The sequence below is a fragment of the Typopeltis vanoorti genome, chromosome 6 (assembly GCF_054136105.1).
Source record: "Typopeltis vanoorti isolate ZY-2024b chromosome 6, IOZ_Tvanoo_1.0, whole genome shotgun sequence".
NCBI lineage: Eukaryota > Metazoa > Arthropoda > Arachnida > Uropygi > Thelyphonidae > Typopeltis > Typopeltis vanoorti.
In genome coordinates, this window is record NC_143554.1 from 109,619,109 (window position 1) to 109,646,201 (window position 27,093).

General features: G+C 34.3%; 1 protein-coding gene and 1 non-coding gene across 2 annotated transcripts in view; both read left to right on the plus strand.

Moving 5' to 3' along the window:
* The first annotated feature begins 1,625 nt into the window (after nt 1-1,625).
* LOC150105798 (Nuclear RNase P) lies at nt 1,626-1,932 on the plus strand. The gene has a single exon (XR_016548504.1).
* Nucleotides 1,933-12,218: 10,286 nt separating this feature from the next.
* Nucleotides 12,219-27,093, plus strand: part of LOC150105799 (uncharacterized) — an 84,759-nt gene continuing 69,884 nt past the window's right edge. Inside the window, exon 1 of the mRNA XM_090393592.1 lies at nt 12,219-12,483. The gene's annotated coding sequence lies outside the window, so the exon portion shown is untranslated. The remainder of the gene's footprint in view (nt 12,484-27,093) is intronic.

Here is a 27,093-nt window from a genome sequence, read left to right on the forward strand (position 1 = left end):
AACCATCTGCCAGATCATACAGTGGGGAATCCGGTTGTGTCTGCACCTATAACACCTTCAAGTTGTAGGTGTTGACGCTATCTCGATCTTCCTTCCTGATCAGCGTTTAACCCACAGGTATGTCTAGTCCTTTCACAGTTGAAAGTTTTTCTGTCCCCAGGTTGGGGTTTACCTGAACAAACCCGGACTGCGAAGGCCAACATCGAGGTGGTCCCAAGCCCTTTTCAGGGCGGGGTCTTCCGGGCCAGGTCATCTCCCTTCTTTTCCTGGTTATACTGTTCTGGGTTTGCTCGGCAAACTCATTCCTCTATAGAATGGTCTTCCACATAGTCTTTAGATTTATTTACACTTGTTAAATTTGCTTAGTCTCTCCTTTTTTTTTCCTTTTCAGGATTTTTCCTTTTTAAAAGTGAAAAATCAACGACCGTTTTAGAAGCACCCCTGGGGAGTCAACAGCTAAAACAGGTCAGCTGAGGCCTCTTTCATCTACTCTATTACTATGCACTCTATCTTTATTTCCTCTCCTACTATCTGCTGAATCTCAGCCTATCTTATTCCACAGGCCGATGATGAGATACGTTGAACTCACAAATTATTATTAATGGATGGCAATGCTGTACCAATGAAGTTTTAACTGAGGTTCGGCTGTTGCTGTTACCCTCCTGCCATGATCAGAGCTTTAATAGCTCATTAACACCTTATCCCTACACTGTCCTCTACAGATAACGGGGAATATGAAAAGCATTCTTGCTTCGCCCCTTTAAGCCAGTCCTTATAAGGATACGGGTATTAAGAATAAAATTATAAAACTGAGAATCCTTTTTAGGACTCCCAGGGGTAACGAATGGCAATGCTATAACCAATGAAGTTTTAACTGAGGCTCGACTATTGCCGTTACCCAGCTCAATAACACCCCATCCATACAGATTTTCTTCATTCAGATGACGGGATAAAGAGTCAAGTACTCAGTCCATCTCCCAGTTATTTTAAGAATACGGGTATTATTATCACAACTTGGATAAATTGTTTAAGTCAGATGAAGTGAATTGTTCCCATCTCTTAATTGTTAGGGGTTGTAAAAAAAAACAATTATTTTCAGCGAATCTTAAAACATTTTTACAACTGCGTTTGGTTATTATAAATATTCATTGTTGGTGTTCGTGTTTAAAATAAAATAATATTAACAAGTGCACGCGTATATTATTTTTACATGATCCGTTCTCGTGATAAATAACTATAAAATTTTAAAAAAAACAAACAATGCTTTAAGACCTGAATTATTTCGTTTTAAATCGTTGTCTATAGAGATTACTTCAAACTGTTATTTTGCAAGTTTTAGTTTCTTGTTATTAGCAGGGTTACTTATCAGTTCTCTGATTAATTGCATTTTGCAACGATAGATGGCAGTAATATGTAGAACCAATATATTAAGTAAAATAGATAAAAAAGTTATATTTTATTAAAAATATTATGGCAAATATAAAAAACTCAAAGAATTTTTACAAATAGTTGTAAAATGTTTCTTTTCTCTTATAATATTTTAAATAAAATAGTACACACTAATTCCTAACTTGACAACGGTAGCTTGAGTATATAATGTTGTTCCAAAAGTGTACAAATCGGATGTGGTGGTGATGTTCGCATTAGGGATGACTTACTGAGTATTTCATTACTCTGCTTATCCTTGGGAAGGTCTGAGAGAAAGGCCCTCGTAGATCCTAGCAGGATCCTCCCTTAACGGGAGGTGAGTCAAGAGAAATTCGCCTGTTGAGGAATATCGGCGTGTGATGCCGCTACCGCCATCTAGTGGGATCGGCAGATGCTACGTTCTTTCAACAGAGTTGGGAAGGCTCACGGCCGGCAAATGTAGCACGATATGCGAAGTGGTGCGACGGGCGCATCATAACTCAATTCAGACTACTCCATCACCACGTCTAATTTTTCTTTTTTTTTCATTAAGGTGCACATATCTTTCTTATCTCCCTTTTAGAAATCGTACGGCAAAATTAATATTAAAATAAGAAAAAAATTTAAATGTGCATGTGCTCTTCTCATTGGTTTGTGAACGGCTGCATTTTAAAATACTGTACTGAGTGTACCAAATATCCGCTTAATATATAGCAGTTTTACCATGCATAAAACCTGCAGGGGTTTACATATTTTAAAAATCAACGCTATACATCATTTCTTACATTTTCATTTAAAATGCGACTGATTTATAAAATTCATGACGTATTTTCTTACCCCTTACTATTTTTGTGCATATAATAGGCGCGTTCCTGTTTTTCTTACGATGTAAGGTTTTTGTATAGTTCACAGTTTCCTGTAGCCATCAGATACTTAAAAAAACTCCTGGTATTTCATGCATTAATACCACAATGTTTTTTTTTTTTCTTATATAGCCGACAAAAGAGAAGAGACACTCTGGTGATCTTATCTCTAAAATGAGAAACGACGCTACAAAACAATCTCAATTCTACTGTATTTCTCTCTCTCTCCCTTTCTTTTTTTTTCATATTTATTTTATTATATTATATTTTTATTACTTCGATAGGTAGGCATATGTCTGTATGCTTCAATAAGGATGAAACTATTCATATAAGATAAATTTTGTATAAAAACTATATATAATGATAATTCAAATAGATTTTATAATAAAAAAAGTAAAATGCCTGTTAAAATTTAGTTTTAAAAATTTGCTAACTATTTTATTATAAAAAATATCGTATTTGAAATTACTATTTGATTTTTTGTGGTTTTAATGATGTAATTAATACTTTAATGTAGAAATATCTTTGATAGACAGTACAGTAAAAATATTTTTACATATAGATAATATAAATTCTCGGATTTTTTAAAAAACTAAAAGCAGCATAAAAAACTAAAAGAAGCATTTAGTTGTCTAAATATTGCGTGTTATGAATCTTCATTGTCATTTAGGAAACTAATTATAGAGACAGTTAAAATAGACCAGATCCACGTGTCGTATATAAAGAGCATTATCACAAATCCTGTGGACAATACCTGACACTGCTGTGTCAGTCTCGTGTGTTCACCTGCCTTATAAATGTCTCCCTTGACAACAGTCTGCGCCGGGGGCCAAGAAAATACAGCTGTTTACAACGACATGCGATTGGTTGATGGCAATCCGCTCCGACAGACACAGTCAGGTGAAAGCAGACGCAAGCAATCACGGATGTTGTCACAAAGGGAGGGTTACAACAACGGAACGAGACGTTCGTGATTGATTGATTGCGCAATTGAAACCGAACTTCAAACACTCTGCTACAAAAGTGTCTACAGAGGAATATTCTACTCCCTTTCTGTATCTGACATGATCCCCTAATAAATTTTAATGGTTCTGACGATGTTTGAACAATATTACCCTTAAAAGGTTGATATAATGGCCATGGCATTCTTGAGAACCGGAAGTGGAGTGGTCCTAAAAACTAGAATGTTAAATACATTGCTTTTCGCTTCTTTTTCTTGATCGTAACGGGAAATGTTAGCTAGAATGGTTATTTTTTATCTTTTGTCGATCTATTGTGAATAATATGCAAGCAGGTTCCAATAAGTTAGTTCCTAACTTACGTAGGACATCTTTTTTTTTTTTTTTTTATTAAATCTTGTAATTTTTCACTAGGTTCAATACATCAGGATTTATTTGGAAAAAGAGAGCCAAAAACAATATTTAATACGCTAAAAATTCATAGTTAATTTGGAATCATGACTAGAAGGAAGAACTTTAAAAATCATATTTTAAAAGGTTGGTTTTTGCAAAAATGTTCATTTAAAAAGAAATATGTGAACAAATAAAATTTGTTTCGTTAAGTTTGGTTACCAGAATTATTTGCAGACCTTATTTTAAATTGCTTCCCATCAACTCTAACTTCTCATTTACAAATATAATTATTATAAGTGATTTACGCATAATATTCATAAAATACAATGAGTTTATTATATGTTTATAAAAAGTTTAAGTTATTTTATTAAATCAAAAACTATTTAATATTATTATATTTAGTTAATTTATTACGGCATATTATTTTTAAAGAATTATATAGTGTGTAAAAGAAGGCAGATATTTGACTTAGTATGCATTGCCTATGAAATAATTACAAAATGGAAACCTGGAGTCAACAAATTCTTAATAATAGAAAAATATTAATAAAAATGATTTCATATTACTTCCATAGATGGCAGCACCTGTTCGGAACTGATTTGTGAATGGTTAGTTCTCCCCCTTTTTTTTTTTTTTTCATTTCATAACTAATTTTATAATTAGTTAATGAAATAGCGGAGAGGATAATAATGTTTTTGTTAGCATTATCAATTTATTCCAAGGAACAGATACAGTATTAAAGGAATAGAAGACAATATTTCTAAAAATAAAATAAAGAGAGATCTGAATAACTAAAACTCTCATTGTTGATTTCGCTTATTAGCGAATTCACTGTTACCATGGTAACCGTTTTGTGACGCAACTTCACGCAATGACTGCAATTATAAATGTTTCCTTTTTGGTGTTTTGCCTTGCTCAACAATAAGATCGTGGAAATTAATATAAATCATCCGTTTCCATGGTTATCACAGTGTCTCTTTTGCTCTGATGAAGAACGCTCAAACACTGACTCACTGATAAGCTCAAAAGGCATACTTTACAATTCCTTTCTTGCCTATGTCGTTAAGTGGAACGCGAAGCCATAAAGGAACAGAAAGAATTGGTTTTCTCTTGAGAAGGGGAAATTCGTCTGTATGACTAGCGTGTGTTGGAAATGGGGGATTTAGTATTCGGGGAACGTGTCCGTCCGTACTTCTAAAGCTGTTGCATTAAATTTAAAGGGACAAAAACAGCATTAAAATGCATTCAATATTCTGTGTGGGTGGGAAGAGAATATCATCACTCCACCAATCCTAAAGGTCTCCCTTTGCGTTTGCTTTTTAACATCCAAAGCCAGAAGTGGACATAATTTGTATTGCGGTTACGTGAGTGCCCTCAAGAAATCGGAATCAATCAGGAGAAGACGAAGGAGTTTCGTGTTGATAATAAACAATAGTCAGAGAGGGGGAAGAGGACTGTAAATAGTACCTCGATAACTGACTGTAATCATCCTACAGTAGATTCGATCCTTATATTGGTTTATGTACGGAGGATTCGAATTAATTGCCAGTATAATGATTATTTGAGTGCCGTTAGTGTTTTTTTTTTTTTTTAAATTCTTGCTGTCTTTATAAACGTGGCTTTCGCTGCTGTAACACACCTAAAACTTTACGAATGCCTATTGCAATAGTTAGAAAAAAGTTAACCTCTCTAACAGAAATCGACTTATGAAGCAGTGCTGCTTTTGTTGCTATGGCAACAGAAAAATGTTTCAGACCGTACGGTTTTTTTTTTTTTTATGTGAAATTCATTTGTTCTATTTAAATGAAAGGTTCATCGAGGAGAAACTCGATTTCCTGAGAGGGAAAATCCTGCTCCCCCCCCCCTACCCTATGAGACCGGTTAAATGATCTTCAGTTGAAAAAGCCTTTATAAAATTTCTTACGTCATGGGATTTCCATCCAAGGGGAAATGTGAGTTGTCAATACGGATTGATCAGTGGAAGGGTTTATCCTCCCTAACTCGGAGGAGGGGGATGAGTTATCCCGAAAAATGGCCAATGACCAGAAGGATGCAGGCATCACCTCATATTCCGAGTTGTTCTGGCCACAATTTCGAAAAAAAATAATAAAAAAAAAAGATTGAGCTATGAAATTTCTCGTTCAAAGTGAATCTTGAGTCTTCTTTAGGATATGTTTTATTGGTAGAAGTTCTGTTTTATTTATTGGTGGAAGTTCTGTTACTAGGAAACTAAATGATGCTCTACACCGGGTGACGCTATTAATAATATTAAACATGTACTATTTGTAACAATAAAAAATAATTAGCTAAAAGATAATCAGTTGTTTCTTTATACGTGGTTCTGAAATGCAAAAATATCATCTTCAATAAAGCTTCTATTTTTGCTTTATTTAGGCCAAAATAAACTTAAGATAGTAATAATGGCCACTTTCTTTTCAACCGAAGTAGGTCAAATTAATGAAATGTTGCGTCTCCCCCCCCCCCGAGGAGAAACATAATTTAGGCAATATTATATAAAATATTTACCCATCTCCAAATGTTACTGATTTTATTTTAATTCTACAATTACACAGTTTCGTTTTAATTGCATAATAATTCGTTTAGTGGATACGAATGTATATATTTATCCAATAAAACGTCCCTAAAAGAGTCTCAGTGAATAATATAAGTCAGAAATGAAAGTGAATGGCACACTAAGATTGTAATAACACGAACACTGTTCTGGAGATCAAATATAGAACTGAAAAATGTCCCACGAGAATGACGTTTCAAAAGAACATTACGTATGCAACAACAATGTAAATTATGCACGAGCTTCAATCACTTATTATCAATTAGCATATTCTATTAAATCAATGGCGAACAAGTGCAGGTGATGCATTGAAAATAAATGTATATTATTAACTATTATTAATTATTACTTATACATTGATGATTAAATACACAGGCTTATATAATTATATTAATTAATTCACTACAACCATCGTGGGAGGAGGATGCCAAATACATCGCCATTAGCTTTACATATCCGAAACAAAAATTATCCCCAAACTCTGGACCACTGTTCAGTAGGCCTAAACATAAAACACGTCGAGAATCCGAAGAAAACATAGCCTAAACCCGATGACAAAGTTAATCATCGCTAGGACTAACTGTGCTGTTCACGCCCTTATCACTCACCTAATTATGCATAAGTATAGCTATGTTACACGAAGGAAGTGGAAAAATTAACGCAATACGTGAAGCGGGCCGAAAACTTAATTAAAATAACTTTAAGGTACGCTTCTTGTTAATTATCGACCTTACAAAGAAGGCCGCTTGTGTGTGTGTGTGTGTTGTTACCTTAGTTTTAATTAAATATCAGAGAGTGATGCATTTCAAAGGTAAAGATGTTCCACACCACTAGTCCCATCAACTTAGCACAAGTACCACAACCTTTCCCCCCCCCATCTCAACAATAATTGAATGCAACGCCTCAAATAACCTTTTACCAGGCTTTTCTTAAAACTCTTTTTGTGTGTTTGCATTTCGTTTTCATTTAAACCCGAGCAGTGATTAACTACGTAACAATAGCGAAGCGCGAACTATGCTCGTGACGTATTATTACTTGAAATAGACATACCACGTGATCGGTTGCAAATAAGTGATTTTCGTTGCCTTTTTTTTCTCTCATTGTTTAAATTAATGTAATTTTCCAACATTCATTAACAGGAAACAGGAAATTGAACGAATTCACTTCTGAGTGTGGCGCCATCTACCGACGATAATAGGAACTATTTAGATGGGGGGGGACGTCATTTTGTTTATATTTTTTATGTTGCTCCCAGCAATGAAAGGTTGAAATTAATTTCATAAAAATAAATAAATAACGAGGATAACTAAATAAATAGTTTATTTTTCGGATGAGCAATATATCCTAGCTAATGATTTTTTTTTTTTTTTTTTTTTTTGCCATTAACTATAAGAAACAATAGAAGATTATTACATAATACGCTTTTAAAACAAATTGGTGTGTATTTTGAATAACTACCATACAGTCCGCCTCGTTTACTTCTTTTTAGTGTGCTACTTGAATCTGATCAAATTAGTGAATCGCCCACCCCATAATTAGATCATTGTCAACCTCCCTGGCACTGATCCAACTCTCTCCTCAATGTGTCAACTGCTTCTTCACTTAAGTCGTTGACCCACGATGTTGAAGACGCCACATAAAGGAATGGTTACTGAGGTGGAAGACATTCCCCATTAAACTCATTCTGGGTGGGAAAGAAAATTAGGACACTACAGTACGGCTTCTTTCTTTAGTTAAGTGGGAGTGTAAAGTACAGAGAACTATCTCTTATATAGCTCCTTCTTTTGAGCTTCTTCCTTGTTCTTACAGAGAGCAACAACTCGTAATGCTGTTATTTGACAGTTTCAAAATATTTTACTTGGAACGAGTGGCTGGTTGGATAAGTGGTTAAGACGCTATTGCATACCGTAGCGCATCCACATGTTAAATGAATATCTATCTACGGAGAGCGGTTCTTTAGGAAAGTTAAAGGAGATCCGGCTTCCTGTTTCATTTATTCCGCTTAAAGAATAAATTGAAGTTTAACCTAGAAAAGACACTTTCTATCTCATACAAAATAAGTCGCTTTTTTTTTTTTTCACTGTTCAGTTTAATCCAGATTGAAACCTTTTCTCTAATTTCAGTGAGAACTGATAATTTCTTGCGAAATTTCATAAACAAATATCCAACCAGCGGTAATGTATTGTTAACGGACAAAGAAGTGATCATTGTATGTGTTTATTCATTCTTGTGAAATACTCCTCAAAATTTCACGAATAAATATATAACCCAATGGTCTGCGAAACAAAAAAAGAACTATTATATTCTATAGCGGAGTTTAGTAAATATTTCAGACCACAGTTGGACGTGTATAGTCCATTACAGTCTTCAGTAGGATATGTTACAGATAATTCTTAATTGAAAACGGGCTTCAGCTATTTCTCCCTGATTGAATCGCATATATTTCTCTCTCATTCTCCAGAAATATGAAAAATGTCAAAACTTATTCCAGTATTAATATTTTAATTATATTGCATAATTAAAAGTCGCATATTTCTCTATATAATTAAAGCCCTTTGTTTAGACCGAGGTGATATACGGTTTCTATAGCAACAATAAGTTCTCCTTAGGTCTTTAAGAATACAAGTCTGTAACTGAGAGGCAAAAATATTTGCCTTTACTTCCGGAAGAATGAAATTCGCAATATTTTAGCACGCTGGTCGTCTCATGTAGTAGTTCGATAAAATTATTCCAGTATTTTACTAAGATGGAGGAATTAGTTTTATGTGTTTTATAAAATTCTTCTTTGAATAGGTGGCCTTGCTACAATAAGAGCCTTTCTGCAACCAGCTGCCGGTAAAGCGATGGTAAGTTGCTACCATAGTTTTACAACATAATAAATCAATCTTAAAGATTTTAATGGCCCTCTGTTATTCAGAATTTTCTTACACTAAATAAAAGTGTAAGAAAATGTCATTATAATAACACACGGCATCACTTTTACGTACTAGACCGAATCGCTGCGCTTTGACTCGCTTCGCTTCAGGATTCGTAGTCTTATGCGTAAGTGATTTTGGCAACCACCTATTCTTCTCGCTCCGACTCGCTAAGTGGTCCTTTTATTTTTCTTTCTTTTTTTAGTAGGAAGATTATATGAAAATTACCAGGGGTTCTTTTAAATCCAGAACTCAAATTATGCTAAAAGGGGTTTTACGTTCATTGTCGGAAGTCTATGCTGTAATAGTTACTAACAGACATTAAGTATTGACGCTGTCTTCTTATGGAAAGAAAAGCAAGATCTATTATCATCCCAAAAAAAAAAAAAAAAAAAAATCACCACGCAAGCACAAAACAAACATCAGACTAAAACAGAACTTTCCTCTGAACTTCACGAGGCTCTCAGGTAATAGATTATGACATCAGGCCGGCCAACAAAGTTTTAGAATGATTACAGAGACGAACTTTGAGAGAGGTGTGAGTGTCAGTGATATATCCAGATAAGTTAGAATTTCAATTTGGATCACTTACAGTTTTTGATATTTGCAGTTACGAATATCTTTTCGTTTAAAAAGTATGCAGTGACAGATAATGATATATGCTAATAATAAATGAATGCATTCTGTCAAGTTTTTTTTTTTTTTTTTTTTTTCAGAATCTTCACTCGATCAAAGAACTTAGTTTAAATGAACAAGGAATAGTAAAATTTTACAAAACCTTAAAATCTAATAAAAAATAAAATAAAATATGTATTACTGTCTCTGAAGGTTGATAATTTCCAGCATTTTTCATTTTATTTAAATATCATTATTAAAATTCAGTGTAATTCTTCTAATGAAAAAAAAAAAGACGAAATATAACGTTTCGTTATCCTCGAACATTTCAGGTGTGATCAATCTAAAGCAAGTGGATTATCCTTGAACTTCTCAGGTATAATCAATTTAAAGCAAGTGGATTAATCACCGATTTTATAAATAAATTATAAATATTCTTAATAAATATATATTATTATATTAATATGCTGTTCCTTTTATTGTTAAATTTCATTACAGTTTGTGCGTGATGCGTTAAAATATCTATTTCGTCACTTCCTATACGCAGAACCTACTGTTATCATGGAAATATGGAATTTCATGTATGTAACTGCATTAATAGACATATAATTTCATTATTTTTTAAAATATTATATTATTAATAAATTTATATGATATTAATGCAAAATTTTTAATTTTTATTTTAATAATCTTATTTAAATTATTATTATTATAATACACCATTTTTTATTTATAAATCTTACTTAATATTTGAAACATCTGAGAGGATCAATAAATTCTCTAGGCTTGCAAAGCGCATCTTTCAAGCACTACACAAAACAAATTTAGTTTTTCCCTCTCAGATCCCCTTATTAATTTAACCCACTTTTTCGAACGTTGTTTCTCTAATACGAGAAGGGCAAAGAGGGTTTCAGTTACTCAATCACTGGGATGCGTCATTCCATGGCTACAAAGGGGACTTTATCGTAATTGATCTGATAGACTTAACTCCCTGTGTCTGATCTCCCAGAAGCCCCCGAGAGATGATACGAGGGACCAACCAAAATATGTGTGATGTGATGAATCAGCTGTCAGTACGATAAGCGATTTTCACTCTGCCCACCGAGATCTTCGTAGATGATGATCGTGTTTAGGAGATAACAGAAAAATCCATTTTAAGTGCTCCTGAAACGGCATCATTGCCCGTTGTCTTAGCAACGCATCATCATCTATTGCCACAGAAACACTCGAACCTTCTTTCGCGCTAGAGTTGGCTTTAGCTATTTCCCAGAAGAATCCTCCATAAACATCGCAAGGAGGGGTTCGCATCCCCTTACTAGGAGTGGAAAGACAGGCGACAGCTGCTAATAGTCCATCACAATAACAGCTGAATCCGATTTGAAACAAGCGACCTTTTCGGGTCTGTATGGGAATATCTGGAGGATTGATTGCTGGTAATCTCCTCCAGGATGAGATTTGACTTATTCCAAAAATGTGCTTTGTCTCCGTTTTTTTTTTTTCTTTGTGTGTGTGTATATATATATATATATATATTTTTTTTTTTTTTTCTGTTGCTAATTCTCATTATATTTTGCTTCTGTGTGTGTGTGTGGATAAAGCTATTGCCATACGATGTGTTGAAGACGGACTTCAAACTACTCAGCAAACTTTGTCAAATCAATCTTTAAAATTCTAATATTTAAAAATAAAACCCAAAGTAATTCTGTGTATAAAAATGTTAAAATATTATTATTCTCATCATCATCATGCTTGTCAAGGATTTAGGCCTAAAATTTAGAACAGGCCTTAGAAGCCAACGACGACTTCTAAGGCCTATTCCGGCCTTAGAAGTCATCGTTGAATCTTTTAAGAGGACGTCCTGGTTTTCTTTTTCCTAGTGGTTTGTAATTTAAGGCTTGTTGTGGTAATCTTTCTATTTTCATACTTTCAACGTATTTCATCCATTTATATCTTTTTTAAATTTTTTCTATTACTGGTTCTTGGTTTAATTCTTTCATAATTTCTTTTGTGAGCAAATATAAAAAAAAAAAAATATGAGTACAATTAAAAATATATTTTTTAAGCTGCTAAACGAAAATTTTCTATATGATTTTTTTAAAAAAAAATAAATAATCAAACCGCCTATTTAATTTACACAACCATCCCGGATTTTCATTGGATCCAAATACCATTGGGATTCCAAACTTTTTTCCATATAGTGTATATACAACTTCCAGTGTGGAAACATTGTTAGACAGATGTCGCTGCTGTTCCTTCAGGCATATTATTCTATGGAAATTTTAACCTATACTTCAGTTTGTATTTGTTTTCTATTTTTTTTTTTTTTTTTTAATTTCGTTCAATACAAAATCGGGTCCACGAAATTGTTAGGTCACGTGCAACGAACTGACACGGTGCGGACCAGTCACGAGATGCACTGCATAAGCCCCGCCCTCAAGCACTGACGCTTTGTGTTGTCTCACAGAGGCACGCGAGTGCCTTTGGCATACGACCTGTAACCCTGAAAGTAGCTGTGTCTGTTACTGTGCTGGCAGATCGTTCAAGTTTTCCGAAAATATTAATATGAACGCTGGGATTTATAGGACTGAGAAAAGTGTGTACGGCAGGAAATCTGCTAGCTGGAAACGTAGAGACCGACCAAACAAAGGAGTATTGTCTGTTTGGCCGCAGTAGCAAACTGACGAACCAGCTGCCTGCCAAACGGAGCTATCATGTAGTATGCGGTGTCTCTTAGGCCTAAAGCAGTGGTTGAAACTGGGGTAAGTGTGATTTTCGCTCGTTTCTATAATAACTTTGCTATTAATGGTTGGCAAATTGTCCCGATTTTCTAGTTATGTTATAAACATCCAATATTGGACTTGATACAGTATTTTTCTTTCATAATTATTTGTTGATGGCAATTTTTCCCATTGTAAATTTGAAGAAAGATTACAATGTTTGTTGAAGTTTTGCAAACCCATTGTTGATTAGTTTCAATTGTTGGTAAAAATGCGCAGACGATTGTCACTTTCAGGTTTAGCGTATACTTTCAACTTTTTATGGATAAATATCGAAAGAAATGAACAATCATTCATAAGATTGGACTTGCAGTCATTTATATAATTGAAATAAGTTACAAATAGTGTATTAACAGAGGACTTATTATTAAATACGTTAGTATACGCGCCGCTCATTACTAAGATAATCAAATCGGTACCTCAAAGAGAGTAGCATTTTCCCTCTTCGCTTTTTCTTCCTGGATTGAAGGAAGATGTTGAACTTAAAAATGTTTTGGAATGTTAGTATTTTAAGATTTTGGAGTAAGTTATCTGCCGGCCGAGTCCATGGATTTCTAATTCAATGTCTCATCATCCAGCTTACTGGAGGCCCGAAATGGCTTGAAAAAGATTCATATTTGGTTTTTAGAGCCGGTTTTTCGGATTAACTCTGCCTTTATTCTCCACATGGAACTAGCATATTATAAGTTTACAACCATTTGTGGATTGAACACACACATAAATATTAATAATAATAAATTAAAAATTTTAGCGCTTCTCACCGAATATAGTGTATATGTCTTTTAATTTTGTTCCTATAGCTCTGTCTTTCGGAATACAGACTTAATTTTTTTAGTGCACACACACACACACACACACACACACACTGCTTATCTTCTTTGTTACTTTCTGATGTAAGATCTAGACATGATGGGATATAAAACAAAACCGTTGTCTCTAAAGTAACAGTTGAATTGCATTTCTTAGATAAATGACAAAATCAGCAAAGACAAGGCTTTGTCATCTGTGTGTGTGTATTCTCAAGTCAGTTTTTCTGTCGTTGCCTTGCTTGGTAAAACGGAGTCCCTGTCTACCTCTAGAATGACATTGTCAAAATAATAATCACAATTCCTCGTTGAATTAAGTAATAGGTGTATTATTTTCATGGATGTTTAGGATTACGAGCAATCCTTCAAATGAAATAAATACCGATCTCATTTTTTTTTAATCAATAACAATTTACTTATTTAGAAACTGTTTTTTATCTTCCTCTTCACCGATGACATTTATTTTTATGGGATTGATATTTTTATAAGACAGATAATTATTTGTATTTCCGTTGATTTTGAAATGAAGAGAATTCGGTTATTCCTTTGATAATGCCGCTTGAAGGAATTAAAAACAAAACGTCACATTTATTTATTTTTTACGACATTGTTGTGTTTCTTATTTATGTCTTGTTAGATAGCTGTGCGGTCATCGATAGTTCCTCTCTTTCCCGGCAGGTGTCGCTACCAGAGAACTTCAGTTTTTAATGTAAAATATACAGCAAACAAAACGCATGCGCTGTTTTAAAAGCAAAAGATATAGCGTGATTAGTATAACAATGAAGAAATTAAACAATAATAAAGAGCATGCGCAGTTGATGTAAACATTTTACATAAAAATAAAATTAACATTCACTTTCAAACCGCTGACATCCCAACGTTAACCTTTGACTCTTCCCTACCTGTAGGATGGGCGACGTATTCACTAAAAAAAAAAAAAAAAAAAAAGACCCATATATAATGCATCTCCGCTGGTATTCACCCTCCTTCATTTCCTCCTCCCTTATTTTGACACTTTTCAGATCCGGTATTTGTTCCCTTTAGAGTGTCGCATTGTCACACTCTCGTTCACAGCTGTTACTTTCTAGTTAAACCAAAAACTAAACTTTTAAAGCGGTTTTTAATATCGCTACAGACGTTCAGAGGGCGTTGTGAAAGTATGTCACACGTGTACCAAGCAGACGTGACCGGCTAGTGAAATGAACATGGTCACAGCTGTTCACGTGTCTTGGGTGTTGTGTGTGTGTCTGCCAGTAGATACTTTTAATTGTTGCAGGTTTGGCTGCAGAAAGCCTCGATACCAGCACATTTGTGGCGTAGTTTGTCAGTTATTACAATACATGATTTATGAGCTGCATTTGCTTCTAATTGCTCTACCGAGTATTTTTTACATTTTTTTTTTGTCCTGTAGATACATCTGTGCCATGATATTTTTATATGAAAATATTTGTAGATTGATATTTATGAATATTAATATCTTTCCAGTAGAAGCAGCGTTATATTTTATTTAAAATTCCCAAAATATAATAGTAATAATAAAAGAAAAAAAAATTTTTTTCTTCAGTAGATGAAGAGCCTATTGAGATTATATGACATGTCTTGGGAGTGGGTGTACTAGATGGCTCTTTGCCAATCCAATGCAGTTGCAGCCACATTCGCTTGGCTTTAATATCCCTCTAGGAATCATTCACTACAGCACTGTGAATAATTCAAAGAGTTTTATTTGAGTAATAGAAATCCCAACATCAATAACTGCAAAAGAACACTTTAGCCTATTGGAATACATAAATTATTTTTTTTAAGATCAATCAAATCGTTTTTAAAGTTAATTACTAATCGTATGTATAGGATCGTCACCAAACTGTCAGCCTCTATCGATCATTCAGTTATCCAGAAGCGCCGCCTGGTGGCGAATTCAGGAATTGAGTTGATAATATGGTTTATGGAGAGGTGTGGTCAAAAATGCTACAAAAATATATAAATATCAATAAATATAAAATATCAATACAGAAAATCGGGGGGGAAAATATTAGCTTGGTTCTCGACCTTATTTTTAATTTAATTGTTTACATCGTAGGAGGTATTGGCGGATAACGTGTGTGTGGTTTTCTACATATTGCTAACAATGCATTTTTGTCAGTGGAGGGTAGGGTGGTGTCAGAGAAACGTAATTAGCCCGCATCTCTTGTTGCCTTAAGTTCAACACCGGAAGAACCGAACGGCATTGTTAGGGGTCGATGGGCGCAGGTGTACTTCTCCAGGCTAAGGAGTTGTTTCTCTTTTCTGTAGACAGTAATGAAGAGAAAAGGTGGTGGTGGGGGGGGGGGGGTGGAAGTGAAGCCGGAAAAAGGAAAGGCTGATGGTGGATAGAGAGAGAAATATGACCTCCCGCATTCCTCTGAAAAATTGTAAGCTTGTCCTAGACTACGATACCACCGTAACTTCGCCTTTACTAGCCTTTATTTACTTGGCTAAGTGGTGCATGAAATGCCTAGCACGTGAACGTGTTAATTCATGCTCCAATGGGCCCAAAGTATTTTATGTTCACATAACAAACAGTGTTTGAAGAAAACCAAGAAACAATGGAAATTATTGGTGCGACTAGTTTATTTAAAAAAAAAAAAAAAAATGGAAACTATGCATTTATATGATTTGGGTAGTAAGTTCATTATATAGTAAATTCAGTTTTTTTTATTTATTTTATTTTATTTTTTTAGTTGGAGGAGGAGAATTAAATTGGGTCAATAGGGGATGTCTTTATCCATTAAATTAATACTTTTCTATGTTCCTTTTACCTGTTTTTCAGCCCGTTGTTAGTTTGTTCAAGGACAAAATATACATTCACACAGTAATTAACTGCGTAAATAATTAAACACGTCCTTGAACCCATCCTCTTCACCAATACTTAGCCTTATTTGCTCTGCCATTAGTTTTCATTAACTGTATCGCCCACACGAGGCGATTGACGCCGACATAGGCCAAGTATTAATAACTGGACTAATATGTTCTCTGTTTCTCTCCAGTGTATCGAATGCTTCTTGGTACGGTCGGCCTTTGCAGACAATGATAACGTCGCTGAATACAGATTTGCACATAGCAACAAGAACAGCGTTTATCTACTTTAAAAAAATAATAAAAAAAACTTAAGAATGAAGTCGACTCCGTGTTTATCAGACTCAGTCAACAGAATAAAATAAGCCATCGTTTTAACTAACAATGTTTGCCCAGAAGCATTAAAAAATGATGACTGCACAACCAGTTTATAATTGTATGGTTATTTTTATTCATATATAAAAAAAAAAGCCAATGACAAAGCAAACAATGGTACTCGAAATAGACATATAATGCATTTCTATACATTGGGTATAACAATTGAAATGAACAACGATTGCTAGAAATAGCAACAATTGAAATGAACAAGGAATTGGCTAGAAAGAGCAACAATTGAAATTATCAGCGAAACAATTGAAATGAACAACGATTGGCTAGACATATCAACAATTGAAATGAACAGCGGTTGCTAAAAATAGCAACAATTGAAATTAAGAACGATTTGGCTAGACATAGCAACAATTTAAAATATCTCAAACTGAGATGAAAAAGATATCTTCAGCTGTTTTCTTTGTATCCAAGTTCGCGTAGTGCAGTGGTTTTCAAACTGTGGGGCGAGATCCCCAAGGGGGGGGGGCATACTTTCCTACAGATAAAAATTAAAACTGCCCTAAATCAGTTTTAAAAATAACAACAAATAAAAATACAGAATGAAAACCTTTTGATACAGGTTTTATTGGCAAGGAATTCCAAACTTTGAGCCAAAAAGCATTGAAGATCCTTATTGCTTTCGCAACAACTTATTTATACGAGAAAGGCTTTTCTACTTTGGCAGCTATGAAGTCAAAGTATCGTTCAAGACTAAATATTGCTCAAGAAATTAGAGTGGCCATTTCTGATATTACACCAAGTTTTGATAAACTTTGTTCTCAAAAGCAGGCCCATCCATCCATTAGACTTTGACATTTAAACGTTTGATTGTTTTTAAATGAAATATTTGTTAGTTAAATATTGTTTCATTTCAATACATATTTTGGTTAATTGCAAGTGTTAAAACTAATTTTTATTGTAGGCCTAATATTGTGATACTTTAATGATTTTGTGTCAAAAACTGTTAAATAGTATGTAGAAAACACAAAATAAACTAAATAAAACGTCAAACACAGTATGACTTCTATTTTGATAAATAAAACCAGCAAGGGGGGGGCGGCGCTAACAGTGTTTTCTCTTGTCAGGTGGGGCTCAGAGGTAAAAAGTTTGAGAATCACTGCCGTAGTGTATTACTGGTGTCGCGTTTTTTTTTTTTTTTTTTTTTTTTCTTTCACCACAAATAAATTTGACTTAAGATTTTCTTCCACCTTCTTCTAGAGTTGTGTTGACGCCCTTCACAAAAAAAAAAAAAAAAAAAAAAAATGAAAACAGTCAGATCGACCCTAAGCCTAAACCATTACGTTGTTCCTAAGCCAGTGCACATATCTGTGCATTCTAGTCTCACGAGCCAGCTCTTCTACGTGACTGAGTAACTGAATGTGAACGTGATTCACATGTCCATTTCAGGCCTCTCTCTCTCTCTAGCGCGCGCCTGTTTGTGTACGTGGTAAACTTGCTGTTTTTAATGGTGTAGGTACGCTTGTAATTTCTACAGCTTTGATACAAATTGAATTCTGTTCACAGTCTAGACAGAAGAAGAAAAAAAATCAGATAAAACTTAAAAGCAAAGAAGGAAAGGATGATTATTTATTACAGAATTAAGGAAAGAAATACAACCCAAATGAAACAAAAAGGATACATTTTAATCTATATATTTTAATCTATGACATAAAATATATTCTTTACAATAGATTTTATGTCATATACATAAAATAAAAATATTTATTTTTATTTTATGTATATGACATATACATGAAATTGGCTAAGTAATTTTTTTTAAATGCCAATTACGGATTTTTTTTTTTTTTTAAATAAATAGAAACAGCTAAAATTCCCGCATTGACATATTTGAATTTATTTACAAGAAACAGGAAAATAAAAGAGCTCTGCGGAGCTCATTATACTAGTTCTATAGAAGAAAAAAAAAAAAAACGGTTCGATTCCAGAGAAATTTTTTCTCTTCTGATACAGCATTCCAGGGGTAGTAGGTGTATCTTAAATGTGTCCCTCAATTTAAATATGTTTTCAAAAGTTTCCATGCATCAATACTACATGCTCAAGAGATGTAGAATGCTTTCTCGTTGCTTTTAACTATTTTGAAATAGTTCTTGAATAAACGCCATTCTTTTAGCTCATGTATTCATTTATTTTTCTACTAAAAAGCCATCAGTGTCACTGCAGTGAAAAAAAAAATCCATTCTTTGTATATCAAAATATGAAGGGAGGATTTTTTTTTTTTTTTTTTGAAATGAGAGTCCATTGTTGAAGATGAGATCCAAGCAGTCCATATTGTTGAGTAGGTAAATTCAAGTCTCTGACAACATTGTTTAATTTGGTGTCTGTTCAGTCATATGAGGTGTTGGTGACAACATAAATGCTTTCATCATATCTTGAGGTTGCTGGTGGAGCGGATAGGATCTTTTAGTATGCCTCCGTATCATTAGAACTCCCCCCCGAAAAAAAAGTTTGTTTCTTTTTAAATTTATAGACAAAGCCATTAAGACTACGAGACCAGTGATGGTAAATTGCGTGTGTTCTTATGACCACTTTGCCTGTTTTGCGAATGAAAATTCGACTTTCCGACAGGGAAAACTCTGCTAACACACCTTCCGTTTTGACAAAGGTTCTTTGTGTCGTACACGGGATTCGAACCCGATTCGTTCCAACCCAGAGGTCATCGTCTATACGACTGAATAGAAGCTTCATCGAAAGGACAATGATCGGCCACCTATCTCAATTCATCGAAAGCAAATGAGCTTTACGAGGTAATAACATGAAGCCTAATTTTTTTATGTTGGTCCCCTTTTTCCCACCGAAATTATGCAGTCCTTACCGCGTTTACAATTTCTAACTTGTTAATGTGATATGACAACAAATTAAAGAAATCGGCGACTCAAAGATGTTTGAATCCAGGTGCGAACTCTAAGAGTTTCAGTTTGTATTGCAGGTATTCCTTATGGAAGACAAGTTCAGACGTGTTCAACCATGTTTTAATTATATCCCGAAGTATCACATAAATTAATGTCAGTTTCAAAAAAATAAATAAAATAAACAAATAATGCCATCTTAAGTCTCAAATACGTCATCATCAAATACGTCTGCAAACAAAATATTTTAAACGCTTATTTCAATTCGTCCAAAACAATGTTTGGCCAACGAATTCCACCAAGATTAATTTATTCACGGATTTTTCTCTACTCCAAGAACACCCTTGATAAATATTCCAAACGACATCCAGCCCCCTAAAACACGACTTCCCTTTTTGTTCTGCTTCAGGGAGTTTACAAACACTGTCTTCCCCATCCATGTGCACCAAGTGATTGGGGATGACTCACGGACTCATTCGAAAATCTAAGGGAAGGCTGCCCCGTAACTTTGCGAAAAATGTTCCCTCGGGGTAAAGTGCGTCTGGTTCGGACGACGGTTATTGCTTGAAGGCTGTAATGTCTGTTGGACACCTGGGATAAATACTGTTCCTTAGATAGAGGTGGGGCAACTCTTTTTATTATTGTTATTATTTAGGAATGTTCTAATAAGTGAGGAGGTTTCTTTTCTTGTTTGTTTTTTTATTGTTTATAAGAATGATTTCTGCATGTTTTTAATATGAATTAAAATGAAACCAAAAATTGACATTTTTGTACGAGAATTTGCAACAATGGCAATGACTTATTGTTGTTCTGGACTAAAAATGGAAATGAACAAGTATTGCACGAGATTCATTCTTGCTTGGAAATAAACAAGTATCGAACGCGATTCTCACTTGGAAACAGACATCATTCCGCGAGCGTAAGCAATAATGGAAATGAATAAAAGATACGTAATAATGTAAATAAATGGAATAAATAATTAAACTGTAAGGTAGAAAAATATTTATTGTTTGTCTTTTGCATGTTTGATAATACAAAAATATGTTAATCTTTCAGCCTGCCATTTAAATATTCTAATAATACGTCAACACATCTTTAATTTTTGATAATAAATACATCATAACCGTTCCAAATATTGTTGATTTATTCCTATAATCAGCGAGAAATGTTTTCTATAAAAGGAATTCAGATAAATGAATATTAAACTTGCTTTTACTTGTCTCCATGGTTACGTAGCTGTATGTGAAGGTTATTTACCCTCTACACAACATAGTGATGTGTGTGGAATTTGATTCTAGCCACTTAACTTTCTTCTTCCGTGTTTGCCTCATCTTCTGAGTGTAGGTAATTAGGCCTCCACACTGGGTTGGCGAGATCTTTTCCCCTTTTACTGGTTTCCCCAACACTTCCAGAAATCCCCCAGCTCTGTAGCTCCTTTTCATTAAAACGGAGATAATTTTAGAACGAAGAGTTCTTCTTACCTCTTGAACATGGAACTGCAGCAAGTCCCTCTGTTGCCTTTCTCTACTTGCACTTCGCATGGTAGAAGGATTTTTCAAGAATCGATTTTAACCCTAAGCGCATTTTTCTGTCTATTTCGTTGAAGTTTTAATATTTCCGAGAAGCGTGTTGGAAAATTAAATAACTGTTTAAAAAAGTATTTTCCGAGAATAACTGCAGAACTTTTCCATAAGAAGAGTTGAGTTAAAACAGGCAAATAGTTCTTTGCTAATGTTTTTATTATCGAAATAATTTTAAAATGAATGAAATAATCATTACTGAAATTATGAAAATTGCATCGCGAGGCCCAGTAATAATGAAAGTAAACAATAAAAACTGATATTTGCAAAGCAACAATGAAACAGACATTAAAAATTGATATCTACAAAATACTCGGCAACAATGAAACAGACATTAAAAATTGATATCTACAAAATACTCGGCAACAATGAAACAGACATTAAAAATTGATATCTACAAAATACTCGGCAACAATGAAACAGACATTAAAAATTGATATCTACAAAATACTCAGCAACAATGAAACAGACATTGTTGCGCAATCCTACTAAAAGCAGAAACAAACACACACTGAAATAGACATCTACGCAGAGCCTAGCAACAATGAAATGAACAACACTGTACTGCTAGCAACAACGTAATAGACATATTTTGCACGCGATTTGCTCATGGTGAAAGGTAATCCATTCTAAGTGGGTTTTGGTTTACTGTTGTATTTGATCGAACTAAAACTTAATCATAAGTTGATAATAATTACGATTTTTTTTGTCTTAACACGTACGTGAAATCTAATTTAAAAAACAAACAAACAAAAATTACTGCATATATGACGCCATCTATCGAGTAAATGAACTTTCCAAATAGTTTTATATGCAGGTAATGGGAAAATAATTCGATTAATAAGTAATAAAGAGACGGATAACCGATGCGATCATTTTAATATCAGAAATGAATACAGCTAATGGAGGAATGAATGTATTATCGTATTTTAAATTCCCGCCTTCCAAAAAAATAAAAACTGAGTTAGTTTTTATTATTATTATTATTTATGAAAATAAATGAACAAACTCGTGTCATTTTTGAATTATGAAAAGAAATAATGAAGTTAATTTTAAAAAATAAAAATGGATTACCTTTCACTATGAGCAAATCGCGTGCAAAATATGTCTATTACGTTGTTGTCCATTTCATTGTTGTTAGCAGTACAGTGTTGTCCATTTCATTGTTGCTAGCAGTATAGTGTTGTCCATTTCATTGTTGCTAGGCTCTCTTTAGATGTCTATTTGAATTATTCGCTTTTGACTTGCTTGGCGTGTTGCTATCCATTTTTTCCCCTTTTTTTAACTTGCGATACGCACACAAATACGAAACTAGAGATGATTCTCTTCTAGAATTTAGCGACTGGCATTTATTACGAGAAATATGAGAAACCTTCGTAATGAGACGAGGGTAAATAGACTTTACATACAAAATTAAAAAGCAATTTCGTTTTTTTTTCCTCTCCTATTTTTTTGTGTGCATAGGAATAGCGTTCATTTTTCAAAAAGAGTTCTCAGTAGTCGTTTGAATTCCGTATAATCGTTTTGAAATTTAACCTTGGACAGATGACAAATTATGAGTTGTCGCCAAAGTGACAGAATAAAAATAAATCGTTCATCAAACTTCGGTCTTTGGATTTTGGTTACAGGCAGGAAGAGGTGAAAGTAATAAGACGGTCAATAAAAAAATAATAAATAAAATTGAAGGAAAAATTAATAAATTTGAGAATTTTTGAATTCATAAGTACTTCATTTTTGCAAACAATATTTAGAAGGGGGAAAAGAGTTTTAGGGTGTGTTATTTATTTATGGTGCGCTTTCAAAAAGATCACACATACCAAGCTTCCAGACATTGCGTTAAATTTATTATTTCGATGTTAGAACCCAAGCAATCGGGCGACAACGTCGATGGAAAAATAGTCTTTGTTTATAAACCTTCACTATTTTCGATTATTGTCACGTGACCTTACAGTTCATCAGTTATCACTTCAAACTGTAGATGAGGGCTTATTCCTTGCTGCTATTTTTTTTTTTTTTTTTTACTGATACTTTTTGTCAATTTACTTATCATGTTATCTTTTCTTTTATTTATTTTTTTTCTTCGTTGTCAGATTTGAATACTTTTCAACTGTGCTAAGATTAACCCTCTCGATTCATAGCATATCCTTCCTATCTCCGACTGAAATCCATTAATACCCACAAAAAAAAATTGTAACATTTAAAAATAATTAAACATTATAATTAGATGTTTTGTGCATCCTAGACGGAATTCGATCCCAAGCGCTTTTAATCAAGAGTTATCGTCGATAAATGATCTCGGGGGGGGGGGGGGGGGATCCCATTCATGTTCCATCTCCTACCCAGGAGGTTGACTACCATGATGTCACTCATCAGGACCCTATCTCTTCCGTATATTGTCGTAAGTGTTCATGGCTGTAAATCCGTGTGTGTTCACAGGGTCGGTTTGCCTGTTCTAAGGGAAAAAAAACTCAGTGAAAAAACCTTCTTCCCTCCGTATGAGACCAGATAACTCACCTTTAGTCGAAAGTGACAGATCATGGAATGGAACCCAGGTCTTTCCTACCAAAGGGTTTCGTCTATAGCGACTGAGCTACGGAGGCTCTTTCTTAAAGACAGATAAATTTACTTTTTTTTTTTTTGTCTATTCATGGTGTGTTTTAAGGCTGGTTTTTATAACCGGAAAAATGAAACGGGAATAACAAATAGCGAAGTTTTTTTTTTTTTTTTTTTTTTTAATCGTTACTTGAAATCGAATTGCTCATCTAAGGATAAAAAAAAAAGGAATAAATGTCCGTCGTAGCCGCACCGGGAATCGATGCCAATTAGTGTCAGAAACGGCGCGTTATTAAATTTAATCAATATTTCAGCTGAAGCCGGCGTATTTCAAAATTCTTGTTAATCTTTCCCCATTACAACTGATACAAATTGCTCTTTCGTTGCGAATGGTTTTTCCTTTTCGTTTTCTCTATTGTCATTTCACACTGTGCGAATGTGCATCATTATCAGCGATGGTACGAATAACTTAGCAAAGCATTTGCTTCTCTTAATGCCCGATTTATCCTCGTAGATTCACCTAAACTTGGAAGCCCATTGGTATGTCATATTAATAGCAACGTTTTATGTTGTTTTTTTCTTTCTTTTTTTCCCATACGAGTCAATAATTGTGACATTTTTCCATGGGAGTAAAATTAAAAAAAAAAAAAAAATACGCGAATTAAAAACGCATCATTGCCCTAACTTGGCAATGACGTTTTTCATCTGTTAGCGTTAATATCGCTGTCGGTTCATTTAGCTGTTAGGCTGACATTTCCATCCTTAATGGGTTGCGGTATTTATCTTGTGCATTGCACTTAAAAGAAGCGATGTCCTTTGCATCTGCTGCCTTTATCTGTTCGTAAAACTTGTGACACAAATTACAGTCCATACTGTGTGTGTGTGTGAAATCTTAATGCGACATAGAATGACCATTAACAGTAAAGACTTAACAAAAAAAAAAAAAAAAAAAAAGAACAACCACGTGAACCCAAACTATTTTCACTTCCAAGACGAGGCAAGATGTCCGGCTCCTTCTCTTCCATTTCTCATCTGGTTACCAAAGTAATGCTCTTTTTTTTTTTTTATTTCTTTAAATTTTTTTTTGGAATAAATTAGACGCACGTATAAATTGCGAGTTTTTTTTTTTTTTTAAGCAAATCGTTTTGTTTCTACAGTTTGCCTCTAGAGGGCGCTCTCAACCCGCGCTATTTCTAACTGCGGTTAATGTTAATTTCTTTCAGATAGACTTTAGTAGAGTGTGAAATGTCAGTTATTTATTACTTTGCACAATAGCGCCCTCTGCATTTCATAATGACCTAATGTCGATTTTGTTTTTTTTTATCTGTGCATTGCTTTAATGTGAAGTTTCCTATATGCATTCATGGTGGGTGTGGAATTAACTCGAATATCTATGGACAAATATATTCTCCGATTCAGTGGTGGAAGAAAAGTTAAATTTATGGGTTGTGCGTGCGGATAATTCAAAATATTAGCATGTTTCATCAATACAAGAGGATTTTTGTATTTGCATATTGACTAATCAATCGTTGTAAAGATGTCAGCGGGATGAAGAAGAAGAGAACAGGCAATAGCAGTTAGCGCAGTCGTAAGTCATGGCGGTATTCGTTATTTCCAAATCTTATTTGCATTTTAAGGACTTCTTCAGCCTATGATGGTATGGAGATGCAGGAATGACAAACAAGCTTCAAATACGGTTGGACGAGGGGGGGTGAAAGAAAGGGGGAAGAGAGATCGTTCCCTGTTTGTGCATAAGAAGGCATAGAAAGCAATTCCCCACACTCAGAGAATTGGGGGGGCGTCAATTTAAATCCAGCCTAAGGAATAGATAAGCTACACACACGCACATATGAAACTATGCAGTGACAAAGAGGCGTTACAAGAAGCCCATTTTCTCTGGCGACATACATTTCCTTATGCGACTCTCCGAAACGGTCTTTGTACAAGTTCAAGGACCGCTCGTAAATGGATTTCTCCACTTAGAAACACGTGATATTCCCGAGGTAAGGAATGAAGTTTTTTTTTTTTTTCTTTTTCCGACGTTAAAAATATCTGCCGAGATGCAATCTACCTGTTAGGTACCACAGCAGAGCTTTTGGGCTCTTTCGTTCTAGCAATGAGTGTATCTTACGTAACAGCAATACCGTATTAACGGTAATAGATCCCTTGGGGGGTAACATAAAGGTAATAGTTCTGTAAGTTCTCGGATTTGCCCCTTATACAACGACAGTATGCTATTAGGAATTTCCGACTATGTTATAATAGTGATCAGTCAACCAATGCTATTTGGTTTATCAATAACAGTCTGCCTTCCTTCTGGTCAGTTGCTTCAACTTATCGACGGAAAAATTCTGTCTTTTCAGTTAACAATATATAAATATATATATATATATATATATAAAGATAAGCCGAAATTTGAAACGTTTTTATGTCTTTTTTTTTTTTTGTCTCTTCATTGTTTTGAAACGTCCAACAACGTGTTTGCTCATGAGACAACAATTTGTTGGACGTTTCAAAACAATGGAGAACCAGCCTAGGGGGGGCGTAGCCGCCGGGGGTTGAAGAGACCCCAGTATATATATATATATATATATATATATAATGAAATAAGTAATCAAATACACGCTATAATAATGATCAGTCGACCATTGCTATTTCGTTTATCAATAATAGGCTGCCTTCTTTCTGGTCAGTTGCTTCAACTTACCAGCGGAAAAATTCTCTGCCTTTTTAGTTATCAAAATAATAATAAAATAAAATAATCAAATACACCAATACGGAAGAAACTTATTGCGTCATTTTAATTACTTTATTTATTTCAAACTGTATTAAATAAAAATTGGGTGATATAATCAATACTGTGACTCGTGGATGACTTACACGGCGCTTTCTATATCCTGGGCAGACTAGCATTTGTAGAAACGGCTCTCCATACTCTAAGTCTGGGGTCACTAATGTCTACCCCGTTGACAGTGAAATATGCTCGGTAAACTCGATAAATGTAACTCAAGCTTTGGTTTTAAGAAGACAGATTTTCCCCACTCCTAAAATAAGTTGGCATGAAAAGGGGTGTGGGGAGTCAACCGAATAAGTGACATACCAAAGACATCTCTCAGAGAAGATGGGGGAGTTAGGAAACTCATCCTCTCCTGTTCGTATCTGATGAGATCTCGAGATGTATTTTTCTACTTAATTACTTCAGGTTTAGAAGGGCCTGTGTGTAATCTTTCATTAGAAACGGGATCTTCCATTAACACAAAAAATAACGTATCACCTTGGCTAATGTTAGATGTTGTTTTATGATTACGTAGATGACAGTCGAAATATGACAATAAAAAAAACTTAATTACGAGGTCGTTAAATTTCTTTGTCTGTTACCATAGGACCGATGGGACCATATTTTGGAACTTCGAGTGTTCCGTATTTGGAGGGACTTCTTTACTCCTCCCCACTCTTTTACTATTTTGGGAGTAAAGAAATACAGCAAACGTATCTGACTGTTGGCGACAAGGTTTGTATATGTGTGTGTGAACGACTTCGTAGAAATTCACTTATCAAGATAGACAGTTTCGGTCCTGTACTGAA